General features: G+C 39.1%; 1 protein-coding gene across 9 annotated transcripts in view; it reads left to right on the forward strand.

The window, feature by feature from the left end:
* LOC143828397 (GREB1-like protein) overlaps positions 1-17,672 on the forward strand; it is a 167,011-nt gene that overhangs the window by 52,751 nt on the left and 96,588 nt on the right. For 6 of the 9 annotated variants that reach the window (XM_077318816.1, XM_077318825.1, XM_077318815.1 and 3 more), the window contains exon 2: positions 15,555-15,654. The exons of 1 other annotated variant lie outside the window; for it this stretch is intronic. The gene's annotated coding sequence lies outside the window, so the exon portion shown is untranslated. Of the gene's footprint in view, positions 1-11,207; positions 11,227-12,365; positions 12,510-15,554; positions 15,655-17,672 lie in introns of those variants that run through there. 2 more of the 9 variants (XM_077318820.1, XM_077318818.1) reach the window with 2 other exon arrangements.

A 17,672-nucleotide genomic window follows, 5' to 3' on the forward strand; every position in this document is an offset into this window, starting at 1 on the left:
GAAAACATTGTATAGAGATGTGTAACTCAGTGGGAAGGCACTGGGATGGCATAGCCAGGGCTCATGGTTTGATCCACACGTGCAGAAGTATCAGAGGCAGACAAAAGGTTCTGAGCTGATATTCCTCCCTTTTACCTCCCCCCCCCCAAACCACAGAAGGGGAAACAGGACAGCCCAGCTGAAGGGCCATCCTAGGCATCCACCATTTTGGCTGAGACACCCCTTCACGATTCCTCCATGCTGACTCTTGCATCTTGTCCACTCTGCGCCTTCCGATTGCACATCTGCATGGCTTATCAGATGCCAGCAGTGCTTTGTGAGAGAATGAGACCTAGACTCCTGTCTCCTCCTTACGGCAGACACATCTCTTGCTATCCTGGCTGCCAGCCACCTGGATGTGTGATTGGTAAAGTAGTGTGAACTGCAGAGGAGTGGCCATGTCAGCCTGTTGAAGAGGTGAGCTACTAAACATGAAAGGTTACACTGGACTGTGTTATATTTTGCAGCTAAACAAAGCAGGAGTCCAGGGATGCTTTCAAGTCAGCATCAGTATTAGCATAAGCTTCTGGGAACCTGGAAGGTGGCAAGGGGAGATCACAGGACACAAAATAATGCTAGGAAAGGAGCAAACATCATCTTCTGAACAACCAGCAGGGACAGAACTATCGATCTTTTCAGACTTTATTGAGCAATAGCAGTAATGAGGTATCCAGTACAACCTGTGAGGTATCCAGTATAACCTTTGGCTATACATACAACTTCAGAAAGCCATGGGGCAGTGGGTGAGACATTCCCGTCATATCCTACCCATGAACAGGCTAGACTTGCTAGGCTAGGAGAGTTGCTCCTTTCCTTGGGTTTAAGTGACAAATGTTGATAACATTTAAATCCAAGGGGATGGGACCAGGACTCCTAGATCTATGATATTGTGCATTATTCTGCATTTCACCAAGGTGAAACACTGTGTACCTAAGTGTGTAAGACAGAGAAGAGTCCCATGCTACCCACTTTATCATCTGACTTTGGGGGCATCCTGGTTCGGACTTGGATAGCTTGGAGAGGGCCTGTGATTGGGTATAGGTGTAGTGTTTGGCTGTCATGACCAGAGGTGTGATTGGCTGTGGCATAGTCAGCATAATCCTGTGCTATGTTTTTTTGGGTGGAATTGTGCGGGGATGGCGCTGTCTGCTTTTTCTGTTGTGTGGTGAACTGAGGGCTATGCTGGTAGTTTTTCATAACTTTATGCTGGTTCTGTGAACTGTTATTTTACTAGGGTGATTTAGGAAATTGACTAACTCCTACCTGGCTCCTGGCCCTTTCCTCCATCAACACATGGGATTATTCTGGTGCTGTTCAGGTGGGATATATAATATTGCCATGCCAGTTGAAGTACAATAATACCGAAGTGCAGACACAGTGTCTTGTTGGCTCCTTGAATACTTCTCTCTTGATTGTGCTGTTAGTATCAAACTGAGCTCAGACTTCAGTGAGGACAAGAGGTTACTTCTTCAACTGGCACATTTTTTGCTGGCTTCAGAGGTAGGAGCTAGGCTGAGCAGAATTAGGATTGCAACTTAATCATCGTCCTACACATTTCAGCACTGCCTAATTTTGGTTGCTCTGCCAGTGTACCACCATATGTCACCATATCAATTTACACTGCTACAAGTGTTTAGCTGAGATCCTAAAATATTTCATATAGCTCTAGAATTGTGGTAGTGTTGCCATTTGGTTCCAGCAGGCAACCTTCTGCCAATGGTCCCTATCCCCTACCTTTGTTCACTGTAATTTTGAGAGTGGGGGTGAATGGCATCAATTGCCACTGGCATGTCGCTTCTGGTTTCAGAACAGGAAGTGATATCATGATCAAATTGTTGTGTTGTCACTTCCTGTTCCAAAAACAGAAATGATGTCCTGGCAGTCTGTTTATGCTCCTGGAAGTTACTATCTGAAGCCTGGCAGTCCTAAATTGTAGTGAAAATAGCACAACATTGAAGTGATCTAAAAGGCAACTTTTGAAAAAAGGTGATTCCTCAATTTGTCCCCGGTACCTAAAACTGTAATAAATGTGTCATATGCACTCCATACATAGAGGTACAACCATTTCTATAAACTATGGCCACATTCTAGCACACAGACAGTAAGCATGATTTCTGTGGGACTCAAGCAAACATAACTTGTGCACTGGATTCTATCCCGTGTATGATGAAAGCAGACTGTTTTCATAATCATAATGCTATTATTAGTGGACTGTGTAAGACACAGCTTGTTTTCCTTGGAACACATTAAAATCATCTGCTTATCAAACTGCATGGTTGGAGTCCACTGTAAAGCTATAGCAACATGAACAAGTCTTTGAAGCATCACAAGTTTAAAAATCAGAGGGACTAATTTGCCTGCTAAATAAGATCCAGTAAAGAAAGTGTCACCTATAGCTTGTTTGTGTGTCAGTGTCGTCACAGTTCCATTGCCTCAAAAGCTACTTAAGTAAGAATTGTTTTTATAACTGCACAGTAAACATATGTTGGGTTAATGAAGATTATTTCTTGATGTGTCAAAATGACCCCTTTTGTTTCTTACTTTATTCTTTGGTTGCCAGCATCTAATCTGCTTTTGTATTATCAGGCCCCGGCATCACACAATGCGGACTCTAGCTATGGCATTTATCTGGAATGTTGTCCTTTGTTTACTGGCTTTAGCAGGCCTCTAGTGCTTCAGTTAGTCATCTGGTATCTCCCACTGATTTGCAGCCCTTTGCTCTGCAGGTTGTCATGAGCCTTTATTAGGGAATTAGGCTGAGGTCTGCCACCCCGGTTGTCAGTGAATCCACAGGATAGCTTTTTGGTTTTTCTTTTCTACCTTCTGTTGAGATACGTGAACTTGTCTTCATGTTGGTTTTAAGCTTAAACGTTTTAATATATTAGTCATATTATAAAATGCTCCCCACAATAGACACCCTGTGGGGTGGGTGAGGCTGAGACAACCTTTATATTACTGCTTGGTCGGAATAGCTTCATCAGTGCTGTGGCAAGCCCAAGGTCACCCGGTTGGCTGCACGTGGAGAAGCACGGAATCAAACGTGGCTCACCAGATTAGAAGTCCTAATCACAACACCAAGCTGGATCTCCACATACACACACACGCACACACACGCACACACACACACACACACACACACACACCAGCTTATATATTATGAAAACCAGAACTATGTCAGAATTAAGTATCTGACATTTTGTTTTTCCTGGTGAATCTTCTTTTTGATAGTCATAATTATGTCATGTCAATACATCATTACTGTAATGTACTTCAGAATTAATACTTGCATTAGAAATAAATAGAAAAATTACTCTTATATTATTACTGAATTAAGAGCATTAAATTGATATGTTAATTTCAGTAATTCTTAATTTCTGCCATAATATATTCATATATTGTTTCATGTATTGTTGATTAGTTTAATGTAAACTGCCCTGAGCCTTCGGGGAGGGCGGTATATAAATCTAATAAACAAACAAACAAACAAACAAATAAATAAATAAATAAATAAATAAATAAATAATAAACTTACTCATTTATTCTCCCATTTCAGCCCAAATGGGGACCCAAAGCAGCTTGCATTGTTCCCCTCTTCTCCATTTGTCTGCTCATAAAACTCTGTGAGATAAATTAGGCTGATAGTAGGTGACTGACCAAGGTTACCTAGCAATGGCAGAGTGTGGATTCAAACCTGGGATTCAGGAGCCTCAGGTCAGAATGAATGTTCTTACTCATTTCCCAAGAAAATGGGGAAATGTTTTCTTATCCACACTGAGCAAGGGCCTTTGCAGATATAATTTTAAGTTGTGTTTCTTGAGTGTTAGATATTCATATATTTAATTCTCAGTGTAGTCAAATCTGTAGGTACTTAAATCTATGGAATGGGACAATGAACAGGCAAGACAGGTCTTTCTATAAACCTGAAAGAAGCCACAGGCTTGCAAAAAAATTAAAATTCTAAAGAAAATACCCTGGGTTTTAACACCACTCCCAAAATGATTGATAAAATGAAGAATTTGTGTAGTTAGGCTGTTTCAAAATTTCAGAGTTTTTTTTCACCTCTCCCCTGACCCCGATGTTTGCCAGAAATTTATTTCCACTTCTAAAACAGATGGAAGTACTACACCACCAAACTCAGGTACTTTTATTCCTCCCCAAGGTAAACACTTTTCGGTATTGTTCTGTCCAACAACAATAGCAGTTGTTGGATTTTATATGAGTGATCTCTCTTCCTGCCCAGTGTATGAATTGCTTTACATTTTGTAAAAGAAAATAAAGAATATCAGAGATAATATTGCATTACAATTATGCCACTAGTGGGTGAATTGCTTATGCCACAGTAAACTTATTTAACTTTCAGATGGCACAAGGTTCCTTGTTCCAGCTGTCCATTTGCTTGCTTTGCTTTAAAAATATCTCTCTGAAGAATGTAGTTACAGGATGTATTTAATAATAAGGGTAGGATTTATAAATAGATGGAGTCAAAGTGCCCTGACAGCAGTTTAAAAGGTCCCTGTGACCCATGAAATCCCCACTTTCCTTGAAAGCTGGCATGTATCTTAAAAATGCTGAATGTTTAAAATGCATTTTTACTTCTAGCTTATGCATTTCATGTTATTGAAATCAATTCATGTATTCGATTAAAATTGGATTAGTGCTGCCCAAGGATGTGAAATAAATAAATGAATATATGTAGTATGACAAGGATTTATTCACATGTATATAAACATCACCGTTATAGTGCTGTGGTTTTTAGCAGTCTACTATTTTTTGTTCTGGATTACAAATAGTCCTTAATTGTAGATTTGATTTAAGGGACAAATTATGGAAGAATTGGGTCTGGAGGCTTTCTTTGAAGAAAATAAAAAGGGTCATACAAAGACAATTATTTTCTTCTTTTTTTCAAATCTGGTAGACTTTACAGCTCTGACCAGAGGCCAAAAGAAAGATAAATGACACTGCATTGGCTTCAGCCTTAGGGTTTAGCTAGAGGGACTTGCAGAGTTTTTGAAGTGCTAATAGGTTGGCAAAGGGTAAGCCCTTTCATTTTGATGGATTTTTTTTTCTTGATGGGTTTTTTTTTTTTTTTGCTCTGGCTGTGATCTAGAAAGCAACAGGGTTTGGGGTTTCTTTTTGTTTTTGTTTTTGATCAACCATGCAATAAGGACTTGCCATGGGGGTGTACTGTTTTTGCATTCATACTAATGCTATTGTGTTTGGATACAACTTATTTACTAGATCTCTGAAAAACATACCCGGTATGACAGGGTTGTAATAGAGCTGTCATCTCAAGGTCATGTTCTGTTGCTGGCAACCAGTTCTAAAGTCAAAAGTTTCTTGAAATAAGAAGTATGTTTAGACAGTCATACTAACAAATACCTTTTTATATTGAGAATTTTTTATATTGAGAATTTGATCTCTTTATGTCTATTTTATATTATGTGCAATGGAATAAAATAAGCAATAAACACAATAGACATGAAATGAGAAATGGCCTTCAGGAATTGGTAATAAATCTAACTTTAAGCTGAGGTGTGTATTAGAATAGTATCTGAATAGCAACTGGCTCAGTTCAGACCATGGCTGAAGTTGATTTATGATTTGGTGCAATATCTTAATTGACAAACCATAGTTTAAGGCCAGGTAGCAAGCCAGAATCTAGAACTCCAGTTTAAAGTGGCTTTATAAGTCATGGTATGTGAACACTATAGTCTGGTCTGAGCAGCATCTCAATTTACAAATAATCATTCACTGTTGTTCCATCTGTGTAAGCCAATAAACCTAGTGATTTATTTATTTATTTATTTATTATTGGTGTAGCATGGTTTAGTGGTTAGAGATTTTATTGACCGCCTCTTCCTATAGGCTGGCTCAGGGCGATTTATATCATACATACATTATACTATTAAAATTACAGTTAAAACTAAATAAAACTTCGTTGTGATCTGTTTCCTACCTGTCACTTTAATCAATCTGTCTGTCAGTCCATTTAGGAACTTTATGATTTTCCCTTTGAGTTCACATATGAATTTAGTAGTGGGAATACCCTGGAGATGAATGGAGGAAGACTTGTAGATTTTATTGGCAATTTTATCTTGTTGACGAGAATGTTGAGAAGACATAAAATGAAGTAGAAAAGCTGCTTTATTTATTTATTTATTTATTTATGTATTTGTTTATATGGTTTGTTATAGTTTGGATGATCATAACATGGTTTGGGTTAGCGAAAACACAGTTTGCAGTGCTGCCAGCTCTGAGTTGGAAAATACCTGCAGATTTTGGGGGATAGTCGTGGGATTGAGCAGGATTTAGAGTGGGAAGGTACCTCAGTGGAGTCTACCCTCCAAAGCAGCCATTGTATCCAGGGGAACTGATCTCTGTCACCTGAAGTTGAGCCATAAAACTTGGGCATTTCCAGGTCCCACTTGGGAACTGGCATCCCTAAGAGTTTGTTATGAGATTGATCTACTTTCATGATGAATCACTTATCAGATTCCAGTTAAAGCTATTGCTTTCTGCCCTTGAGACTTACATTGATCCAGTCAGTCTGTCTATCAAAGGCCTTGTTGATGTGGAACACATCTTCTGGCATGCTCCGTGAAATGGAAGTTGTGAAATGGATGTGACATCCGTAAGTTCCTCCTCCCAAGTGCTCCAGAAGACCCTGCGAGGTGGCCAGTATCGAGGCAGCCAGTGGTAGTGATGGTGGCCAAGGAATCTAGCCCAGATGAGGGGGTGCCTCCTGCTGAGTTTGGGCAGCCGCGGCAGCAGTACAGGCTGGAGTAGCCACAGGTGTGCCATCCGCCACGTCCAGGGCAGACATGGCACTGCTGCCTGTGGAGGCCAGGCCAGCTGCAGTGCCAAAGTAGCCCCACAGCACCCAGCTGTGGGTCACCCAGCTGAGGCAGTGGGGTACTGCTGAACATGGTGGCCCTTCTGCCGCATGAGGTTAGAAGGAGGCAGGGAGGGGGAGGGGGGAGGAGTCTGTGTGTGTGTGTATGAGAGGGGGGAGGGACCAGAGATGAGGTCAGGGAAGCACTAGGTAACGGGGGAGAGGGCAGGAAGAGTGGAGGGAAAGGAGTCTGTGTCTGAGGGTGGGAGAGACTAGGAAGGACATCAGGGAAGTGAGAGGTAACGGGGAGAGGCAAGGGAGGAGTGTGAGGGAAAGGAGCCTGTGCCATCCACCCCTTCTTATGTGGATATGTGAGAATCCTTGTCAGTAGATTTTTTCTAATTTGTATCAACTCTTTCTGGCTTTGCTTCTGGAAGATAAACAAATACGGGTGCTTGGAAGGTGTAAACCAGGGCAATATAGTCTAAAGCAGGGGTGGCCAAACTGGCCCTCCAGATGTCCATGGACTACAATTGCCATTAGTCTGTACTGATTGGCCATGCTGGTAGAGTCTCATGGTAATTGTAGTCAATGGACATCTGGAAAGCCACAGTTTGGCCACCCCTGGCCTAAAGGATGATATTTCGCAGACTGTTGGACATCACTTGCCAGTTTTATCACTACATCAAATGGTTAGATATGCAATAAAAATATGCAATAACTAAAACTATATACAAATTTATAAATGTTATATTTTTGATGGGTATTAGTGTGTAATACATGTGGGAGACAATGGCAAATTACTGCTGGGACTTTATCTTTTCCAAAGTAATCACAAAGTAACTCCAAAAGTATGGTTCTTATCAACCAGTGTTTCGTGAAGCCCTGGGGTTTCTAGATGGCCCTGGATGGGTGGGAGTTAATTAATTTTAAAATATATTTAAACTTTGTTAAACATTTATTGGGTGATGTGACCATATATGGTCATGTTGACCTGCCTCTCCCTCTCAAAATAGCCAATGATGGGCCTGGAGGGGATGAGGATTGGACCCGGGTGGTCATGTGCACAGCTATGCTTCCCAACCAGATTCTGTATAATCACACCACTTCTAGGGTTTCTCAAAGTCTGAAGAATGTTTCTGGGGTTTCTCAATGGCAAAAAAGTTGAGAAAGTCTTCTGTAGATGATGAAGAGCCAGGCATTTCTCCTCTAGAACAGTGGTCCCCAACCTTTTTATCATCGGGGACTAGTTGATGCTTGACAATTTTACTGAGGCCCGTGGGGAGGGGTAGTCTTTTGCCGAGGGACGTCGCTGCCTCCTGAGCACTTGCTTTCCCACCAGCACCCCTGACTTCCCACCGCCCACTGGGGGGGTGCTGCCAGCAGCAGCTGCGCAGTGCCATGCCGAGGGGGAGCCCCAGCCATGGCAGCTGCTGGACAGCACCAAAGGTGAGCCGGCGGCAGAGTGGCAGGGCAGCCCCCAAGGCAGCAGCTGGGGAAGAGGATGAGGAGGAGCTGCAGCCCAGTACCGACTGATCCACAGACCGGTCCCGGTCTCCGAACTGAGGGCTGAGGACCACTGCTCTAGAAGTTCCTGAAACAGATGTGATCAGAGAGCAAACCATTACATTGTAAAGAAATGAAAATTCTCTAGGCTCAACAAAATATGGGACATGGTGACTGTTCCTTTCACCTTAAGTCACTTAATTAGGCCTTACCTGATAAAAGTTCCTATTTACTGAATAAAACTGAACCAAAAATCTGGTACGGGTTTTTTTTTAGTGAACCACAAGTGAACTTGAACCTAAAATCTTTGTTTCTGAACCAAGCTCTTAAACACAAGAAGTGGTGACTAGTTAGAAATAAATGGTTCAATGGCTTAAAAAAAAAGCTGGTAAGGGTGCCCATGTTTAGAGAAATTATATTTTCCAGTAAATAGTCTGAAAAGAAGAGGAAGGAGGATAAAGAGGTGAGCCTAGGACTCATAGTGTCTTGGTATTCAAGTAAAGTATCGCTCACAGAAGTTACTGTCTCCAGCCTGGGTGTATACATGAGTGTTAACTTGTAAGTACATTTGCATTTTCAACCATTCCTGATCACAGAGAGGAAGTCTACATGTGTAAATGCTATGCTCATAATTGTACATATATGGAGGGTTGGATCAGCATACCAATTATTATTATAACAAATTTAGAGTTCAGTGGCATCTTTAAGACCAACAAAGTTTTATTCAATTGAATCTGTTATTATTAAGGTTATTAGATGCCTGCTGTTTTCCTCTGCACACAGTTATTTTAGTGTACATACTTTCATGTGTGAAAGATTCCTAAAAGCTAGAATCTTCTTGTCCTTCCCTGGCACTGTTTGTCCTTTCTGCGATTCTGATTAAAACTCTTGCAGCATTTAGACTGTTTACGCACTGGAGGTTTCATGCTGGGCTGCAGGCTGGAGTTTAGTCGTGGCGGGTTGCCCCACCTCTTCCGACACCCACATGAAGGAGCATTTGGCCCAGTGCACCTCATCTGCCCCCGTTTTGTGCTCCTGGATAAGAGCTGGGGCAGTGAAGTGCCCAGTGCATAAATGGTCTTACTGAAACAACATGAAATGAGGTTTTATTTCTGTATTTAAAGCTGCTACAAATTGACTAAATTACTTTTTGTTCTATACAAGGTTTAGTATGAAATAATTTTTTTTTAAACTTAAGATCAGATGCTATTCTCTTCCACAAACAGAAATATTCTGCCTGTGTAAAGGACTCTCCATTGGTGTAGGGCTTTTTGAGCCAATATAATACAGTAATGGAAACGAACCTTAAAGCTGTATGTTCAAGTTTTTAAATTTATTTTCTTTATTTGTAAATAATTTATAACCTCAAATAATACATACAATTTAGAAATCTATGTTAGTATTACACCACTATAATTAATTAAAATATTAGATGAATCCTTGTAATAATGCGTCTGTTCATTCCGTGTTTCATTGTAGTTGAGTATTGTTTCTCTTGCTTTGTCATTTCGAAAGAGAAATACTCATGTTTTTTCACAATACCAGTCTTTGGAATGGCTTTATAAAAATTGGGATGGGCAGTATAAAAATCAATCAAATAAATAAATAAATTTGCAATTAGAGGTTTGGTCAGAAGAAGAAATTTAAAAATATTGCTAATATACTAGAGAATCAGCTAAAATAGACAATCCTGTGATCTATTCAACATAAATACTTTAAGTTAAGGTCATAATCAGAGAAAGTAATGGTTATTTTAAGTCTACAGTTTCTCATTTATCGGAAGGAACTGATATTTTTTACTTCTGAAGTTACAATTTTTTAAATGACTACTTGCACTACTTTATAAATAACCAAACTAGATAATGTTTAGGGTGTGCAGTTTATGATTTGGTAAAACAAATTAATTTTGCTACAATACATTAAAGGAACCAAATAATTCCAAATCTGTGAACTTCTGATATAAATGTATTTCAGGTTTTTAAGCCTAAACAGAAAACATATGCATTAAACTTATACTATCAATTTCCATTTTGTGTATGTTTCAAGTAACATGTAACGTTGATCAATATCTCTTGCTTTGAAGCAATTCCTGAAACTGAATCCTGACTGGATGTAGCAAATGACCTTTGGTTTATACAAAATTCTAGAATTATCAGCAAACTTCCCAGTTTCTGAATTTTTTTCAAATCTGGTCCCCATTGGTCACTTATGTGGCCTGTAAATGTCCATGGTCCTTATGACTTATTTTGAAACTACCATGAAACGTATTAATAGCTAGACTAACTTAAAATTATATTTGTGGTAGAATATTCCTGAATTACTATGCTTAATTTGATTCTATCACTCTTCTGATTTAATATGTCAGAAAGCAATTGTTATGAAGCAGTATGAATTCTCTTTTGGAGAGTATGTTTTTCAAAGGGGAGGGATCAGCATGGCTTTATTTGGGTAAAATAATCTTCTCTCTGGAACTGTTTCGGGGGGGTTGCCCCTCTTGTGAGAGGTTTACGATGTAGCATCCATCAGAATAACATAGTGTTGAAGCTGCTGTAGTATTTCTCCTTTGAGTTCCTAGAGGTGATGTTATCTTTTGTTCACTCAGCAGTATGGTCATTTCTAAGAGCATCTGTCACTTGAGGCATTATAAGATGGATGAGTCTCAAGTGAACTGCTGGTTGAAGCAAATGGTGAAAATAAGAAGACAAGGCAAACGGAGGCTTTCAGAAAAGGGCAGACAACAAGGAAACTCTGTTAGAAATCAAGAAAAGCACAGAGATGGATCACATGCTATCGTATTTAGACCGTTATGTTCTTCAGGAAAAGAATCAGAATGAATTGTCTAACTAATGGTAAAGATTTCATCATAAGTCTTTAAAAGTTGAATTCTGTTGTTACTGGACCAGTCAGAGCAGTAAGCAAAAACTGCTCTATGTGCTTCTCTAGAAGGAAGAAATACTTAATTTTGTAGTACCGATTATTTTATTGCTGTTTAACTTAAACTGTTTGCGCTTTTGTAATCTCTTCCTCATGATTTTTTTCCTTGTGTTTTGGTATATGCTTGTCTGTAGTTTTACCTAGCAATACCATTAATTCTCACATTTCAGAAGAAATTAAATCCTTAGAATTACTCCCTTCTGTTTAAAATGTAAAAAAGAGCAGCATGATTTCTTAGTTTATGTAACTGAGTTTCACATTTTAGTAAATGAAAAGGATTGTTTTAGCTGCTGAAGACAAGGTCTTGTAGGGCAGAACAGAATATAGCTTTAACTTACAAGTGTTCTATATCTGTCAGCCATTGAGAAGCAGCTTGAAAAATGATTTTGTCAAATTGCTTGCTGTTGGATGGTGAGTGGGAAGCAGGAATGGCAAAGGCAAAGAAATTAAGATGATTAGAAGCTGTAAAGCTTCACAAATGGTAGAGTAGCTCCCTTCTCAATGGATGTAAATAATAGATGAAAGATCAAGAATGACAACAAAGGATCAGGGTGCTTAAGAGAATGTGTGCAGCCTGAATAGAGGTTTGTGGCCCAGGGCCAAAGGTCTTAGCTTGGAGTGTAATTAGAAGAAAATACAAAGATGTCATTACTGGCAGGTGAAATGTTCAGCACGTGGCCAAAAAATAGCAATTTCAGCCTGATGCTGTTTCAATTGGATTATGGACTTTTCAGAAAATAATTAAAGTCATTGCAAGGTCTTTATAGTTCAGTCAGAAGCCATCTAGTTTGACCTTGATCACCATCTGTACTAGTTTTAAGGTTGGAGTTATAAAAACTGGTGCACCATAGAGGAACATCTGTGGATAAAGGGAAGAAAGATCAGGGTGTAACTAGTTTGATGCAAGCTTCTTTGGTCTTAATTATGCATGTGTCTGTTTCTCTTCTGAGAGGCTTTCCTTCAAAATTAATCTTGTTATGACAGGTTTGTGGGAAGTAGTCAGATTGGAAACACATTACCTGATGATATTTTGGATCCTGGCATCGTATTATACATCAACATATTACAAAAAAAAATGTACCCAGAAGACTTAGAATGATGGAACAACCTAATTATCTTGTGAGGAAGTGAAGAATTTTGTGACTGTTGAGCACATGGAGGGTAGTAAGCAGTGGGGTCCCACAACAATCAGTATGGGGTCAGTACTATTTAATTTCTTCATAAATTATCTGGAAACAGAGATGAGTAGTGGCAGTGGCCAGATTTACATATGATACTAAATTATTCAGTACAGTGATCACCAAGGCTGATTGTTAAGAGTTCCACAAACTGGGTTACTGGGCAACAATGGGGAAAATGAAGTTCAATGTTGGTAGGTGTAAGATGCTGCACATTAGGACAACAATTTCCAACTTGAGGTATAGTCTAATGGGGTCTGAACTTACTGAGATTGGGAGGGGAAAGATCTCAGGATCATAGTAGATAAGGAAAGGGTCAACCAGTGTGCTGCAACAGTAGAAAAGGCAACACTATGTTAGAGAATATTAAGCAAGAGACTGAGAATAAAATGGTCAATGTTGCAATGTTGCATGTATAGATCCATGCTGTGTTACAGTTCTCTGTATCTGCTCACAGTTCTCCATATCTCCAAAAGGACATTGCAGAACTGGGGAAGAAAGGTAATTAGGAGGTTGGGATACCTTCCCAAAGAGGAAAGGCTTTTTGATTTTGAAAAGAGACAACTAACGGGGGCAATAAAAGGTTATAAAATTATGCAGAGCATAGAGAGAGACAAATCATGGAGGGATCTCTAGTTCCTCTGGCTCTTCGAAATCCTGCCTGTACTTCTGGAAATTCTTGGTCCACATATTGCTGCAGCCTAGCTTGTAAGATTTTGAGCATAACTTTGCTAGCATGAGAAATGAGTGCAATGGTATGGTAGTTTGAACATTCTTTGGCATTGCCCTTCTTTGGGATTTGAATGGAAACTGACCTTTTCCAATCTTGTGGCCACTGTTGAGTTTTCCAAATTTGCTGGCATATTGAATGTAGTACTTTTACTGCATCGTCTTTTAAGATTTTGAATAGTTCAACTGGAATGCTGTCGCCTCCACTAGCTTTATTGTTGCTCAGACTTCCTAAGGCCCATTTGACTTTACATTCCAGGATGTCTGGCTCCAGGTCTGTGACTACCCCATCGTGGTTATCAGGGATGTTAAGCTTGCTCTTGTATAGTTTTTTTGTATAATTTTGCAACCTTTTTTAAATCTCTTCTGCTTCTGTTAGGTCCCTACCATTTTGGTCATTTATCATACCCATCTTTGCATGAAATGTTCTCTTCATATCTCCAATTTTCTTGAAGAGATCTCCCTATTCTATTGTTTCTTCTATTTGTTTGCACTGTTCATTTAAGAAGGCATTCTTATCTCTTCTAGCTGTTCTCTGGAATTCTGCATTCAGTTGGGTGTATCTTTCTCTTTCTCCCTTGCCTTTCACTTCCCTTCTCTCCTCAGCTATTTGTAAAGTTTCCTCAGACAGCCATTTTGCTTTCTTGCATTTCTTTTTTGGGGGGATGGTCTTAGTTGCTACCTCTTGTACAATGTTGCGAACCTCCGTCCATAGTTCTTCAGGCACTCTGTCTATCAGATCTAACTCCTTAAATCTATTTGTCACCTCTACTGTACATTCGTCGGGGATATGATTTAGTTTATACCTGAGTGGCCTAGTAGTTTTCCCTACTTTCTTCAATTTAAGCCTACATTTTGCAACAAGAAGCTGATGATCTGAACCACAATTGGCTCCTGGTCTTGTTTTTACTGACTGTATAGAACTTCTCCATCTTTGGCTGCAGAGCACATAGTCAATCTGATTTCTGTGTTGACTGTCTGGTGTTGTCCATGTGTAGAGTCAGCTCTTGGGTTGTTGGAAAAGAGTGTTTGCTATGACCATTGTATTCTCTTGACAAAATTTTACCAGCTTGTGCCCTGCTTCATTTTGTACTCCAAGGCCAAACTTGCCTGCTATCCTGGCTATCTTTTGGCTTCCTACTTTAACATTCCAATCCCCCATGATGGATAATTTTTCAGCGTTGATTCTAGAACGTGTTGTAGGGCTTCATAGAACTGGTCAACTTCATCCTCTTCAGCAGCAGTAGTTGGGGCATAGACCTGGATTACTGTGATGTTGAATGGTTTGCCTTGGATTTGAACTGAGATCATTCTGTCATTTTGGGGATTGTATCCCAAGACTGCTTTTCCTATTCTTTTATTGATTATGAAGGCTACTCCATTTCTTCTGTGAGATTCTTGCCCACAGTAGTATATCTGATGGTCATCTGAATCAAATTCATCCATTCCTGTCCATTTTAGTTCACTGATTCCTAAAATGTTGTTCAGTCTTGTCATCTCTTGTTTGACCACGTCCAGCTTGCCTTGATTCATGATTCTGACATTCCAGGTTCCTATGGAATAAAAGTCTTTACAGCATCGGACTGTCTTTTCACCACCAGTTCCCTCCACAACTGATCGTCCTTTCGGCTTTGGGCCAGTCGCTTCATTCATTTTGGTGCTACTCGTCCTAGCCATCTGCTCATCCCCAGTAGCATATTGGACACCTTCCAACCTGAGGGGCTCATTTTCCTTTTGCCTTTTGGAACTGTCCATAGAGATTTCATGGTAAAGATACTGGAATGGTTTACCATTTCCTTCTCCAGTGGATCACCTTTTGTCAGAGCTCTCAGCTATGACTTATCCATCTTGGGTGGCCCTGCACAGCATAGCTCATAGCTTCACTGAGCTACACAAGCCCCTTCACCACGACAAGGCAGCGATCCTTGAAGGGGAACACTAAGAAGTATGCTATATTGATTGGTTTGAGTTGTTAGATTTTCCTTGTTTCCAAGGCTGATTTTGAAGATTTGATTTTTCATTCTTAGTTTCATTTATTTTTATGTTACATTGTTAATACAGGAACTGTGTTAAGATTTTTTGTACCATAATTCTGCCTGCTATTATAGGCTTATTTAATTCATCTTATATTTATATTAATTATTTGGATTGCTCAAGGAAGGATGGATGTAGTCTTTGAATGTGTAATTATAAAGAAAACATTAAAAAGCTTCTAACTGAATCTGCCATATGGTATTTTCATAAGGATATCCATTGCTGGACACATTGATAATGGAATTAAAATGAAATTTTGTTTATCAATGGCCTAAATTGTTTAATGATTTATTGTTTTATAGGTCTTTAAAACTTTCAGTTACCTGGATCAGGTGACAGAATAACTTCAAACAGCTGATCATCATGAATGCATCTAAAAAAGGCTGAAAAAAGTATAACAAGGTAGTGTTCTATTATATATAGACTTCAGTTTGTGTGCTTATCTGTTTACTTTTTTAAAACTTGTCTTTGATATTTCTGTATGATTCCCTGCCTAAGCACTTTCCTTAGAAATAGAGCTGGTTGGCAATCAAAAACGTAACTGGGGAAAAACGTATTGATAAATGTTTACACCTCCCAAACAGTTGTTGATGCATTTCTTCATGAAATTATCATGACAGTTGCACAGCGTTGCACATCCTAATCTTTTGAGAGCACATCCCGTTCCTAGGCATCTGTGCTGCATCGATTATTTATGAACTTCTGCAAACTTTGAACACGCTAAGCAACCAAACAAAAAACTAACAGCATCTCAGGTCCCCCCTTTTTTCACATTCAGTTTTTACCTGATTGCTTTGCAAATGTTTCTGTAGTATGTAAATAAGTATAATGTAAGCTAAATAGCTTTTTATGTTAAGAATAAATAACAGTTTGCTGGTGACCTTGAAAGCTTTAACTTGATTTTGCAAAGAAGGGATGTATCTAGGAGTGGATTCAGAGTTGCTATCAGATGTTAGGTGTGTGATAAGAAGGGGGTCAGTTGTGTATATTTCCCAAAATTTGTGTCCTTTGTTACAATCAGTCAATTGAATCATTTCAGTCAAATAAAGTATTTCATTAAACATAACAAGAAGTTTGTACTACTAAGAAATGTAAAATAGGCAATAATCTATGGAAAATTCAGTATAAAAAACTGAAAGGGAACGTGTAGCCTGAATCTCATTTCAGTAAGGGGAGGGCAAATAATGTAAGGTGGAGTGACCTCCTCCCCTTGATACGGGTCAGTTAAAGAGGCTTGACTTACTTTATATGGAACATGGAACTCCTATTGTTTTTTGTTGTACTGAAATGCCCCAGTATTTCCAGGAGGCCAAAGATCTATTCCTGTTTTATGACCTGTTGTATCCTTAGGGGCAGGAGGCCCAATAGAGCTTGAGGCCCAATAGAACAAGAGGGTCATTGCCATAGCCCAGGTCCTAATTGTTGCTTCTTGGTTACCACACAGACACCAAACTAGCTTTCAGTAAGATTTGAGACAGGAACATCTGGAGCATAGTAGAAATAGTGAGGAGGGGGGGCTCTTGCATTTTGTTTCACCAGGTGCTAGGAGGAAGCAACATTAGCCTTTTTGATATGAAAGGCAAGTTCTGTGGCCCCTGAAGTTAGGTTACAACAATTGAAGAGGTCAAAGGACAGATGAGTGTGGTCAATGTGACACCATGGGGTGTATTTTGTTACTTAGTAAAAGACGAAACATCCTAAAACTGTAAAGGATTCACTTGAAATCTGTGTTGTGAAAAGGTTTTATGAGTCTGATGGTTAAAAAGTGCTGATTTATTGAAGGAATGCTTGCTTTTGTCTAAATTAAAGGTCACTCCTTACCAAATGTTGGCTTTTATAAGACGGGAATGTACAATTAGAGAATGAAATAACATGCACTTACTCTTTCCAGTTATGAATTCAACGTTTGATATTATGTTAATTATTATACTAACTTTTACATTAGTTTAAATTTGGTAAGAATTTTTTTCATCATCACTGTTATTTGGGACTTTATGCAGCCCAAATTTAGCTATGTGCTGCTGAGTCTCTGTAATCAGGGAAAGTTTTATGTTTATGTTCAAACAAAGTGTTTTATCAACAATATACTGGGTTCACCTCTCAGTGGAAAAGTTGGATGTATATTTAAACTTAGTCTATTGAAATAAATGAAACAATCATTTTAAAAATTAGCCAGATGATGTCATTATTGAAGAGATATTAGGAGAAAGAAATTGCAATTCTAAAATAAAAATATTTATTTTCCTTGGAAGACTGACCTTTAAATATCAAATAATTGAGTTTTTTTTAAATTTAAAAATCAGTGTTACAGTTTATAGATCCCTCCAGTTGCATTTCAGTGGCCTACATCTTGCTTTTGACAACAGATGACAGATAAATTCAGAGTTGAACGCACAAAATTAAGGCATTGTACAAGGGAC

The sequence above is a fragment of the Paroedura picta genome, unplaced genomic scaffold (genome assembly GCF_049243985.1).
Source record: "Paroedura picta isolate Pp20150507F unplaced genomic scaffold, Ppicta_v3.0 Ppicta_v3_sca25, whole genome shotgun sequence".
Taxonomy (NCBI): domain Eukaryota; kingdom Metazoa; phylum Chordata; class Lepidosauria; order Squamata; family Gekkonidae; genus Paroedura; species Paroedura picta.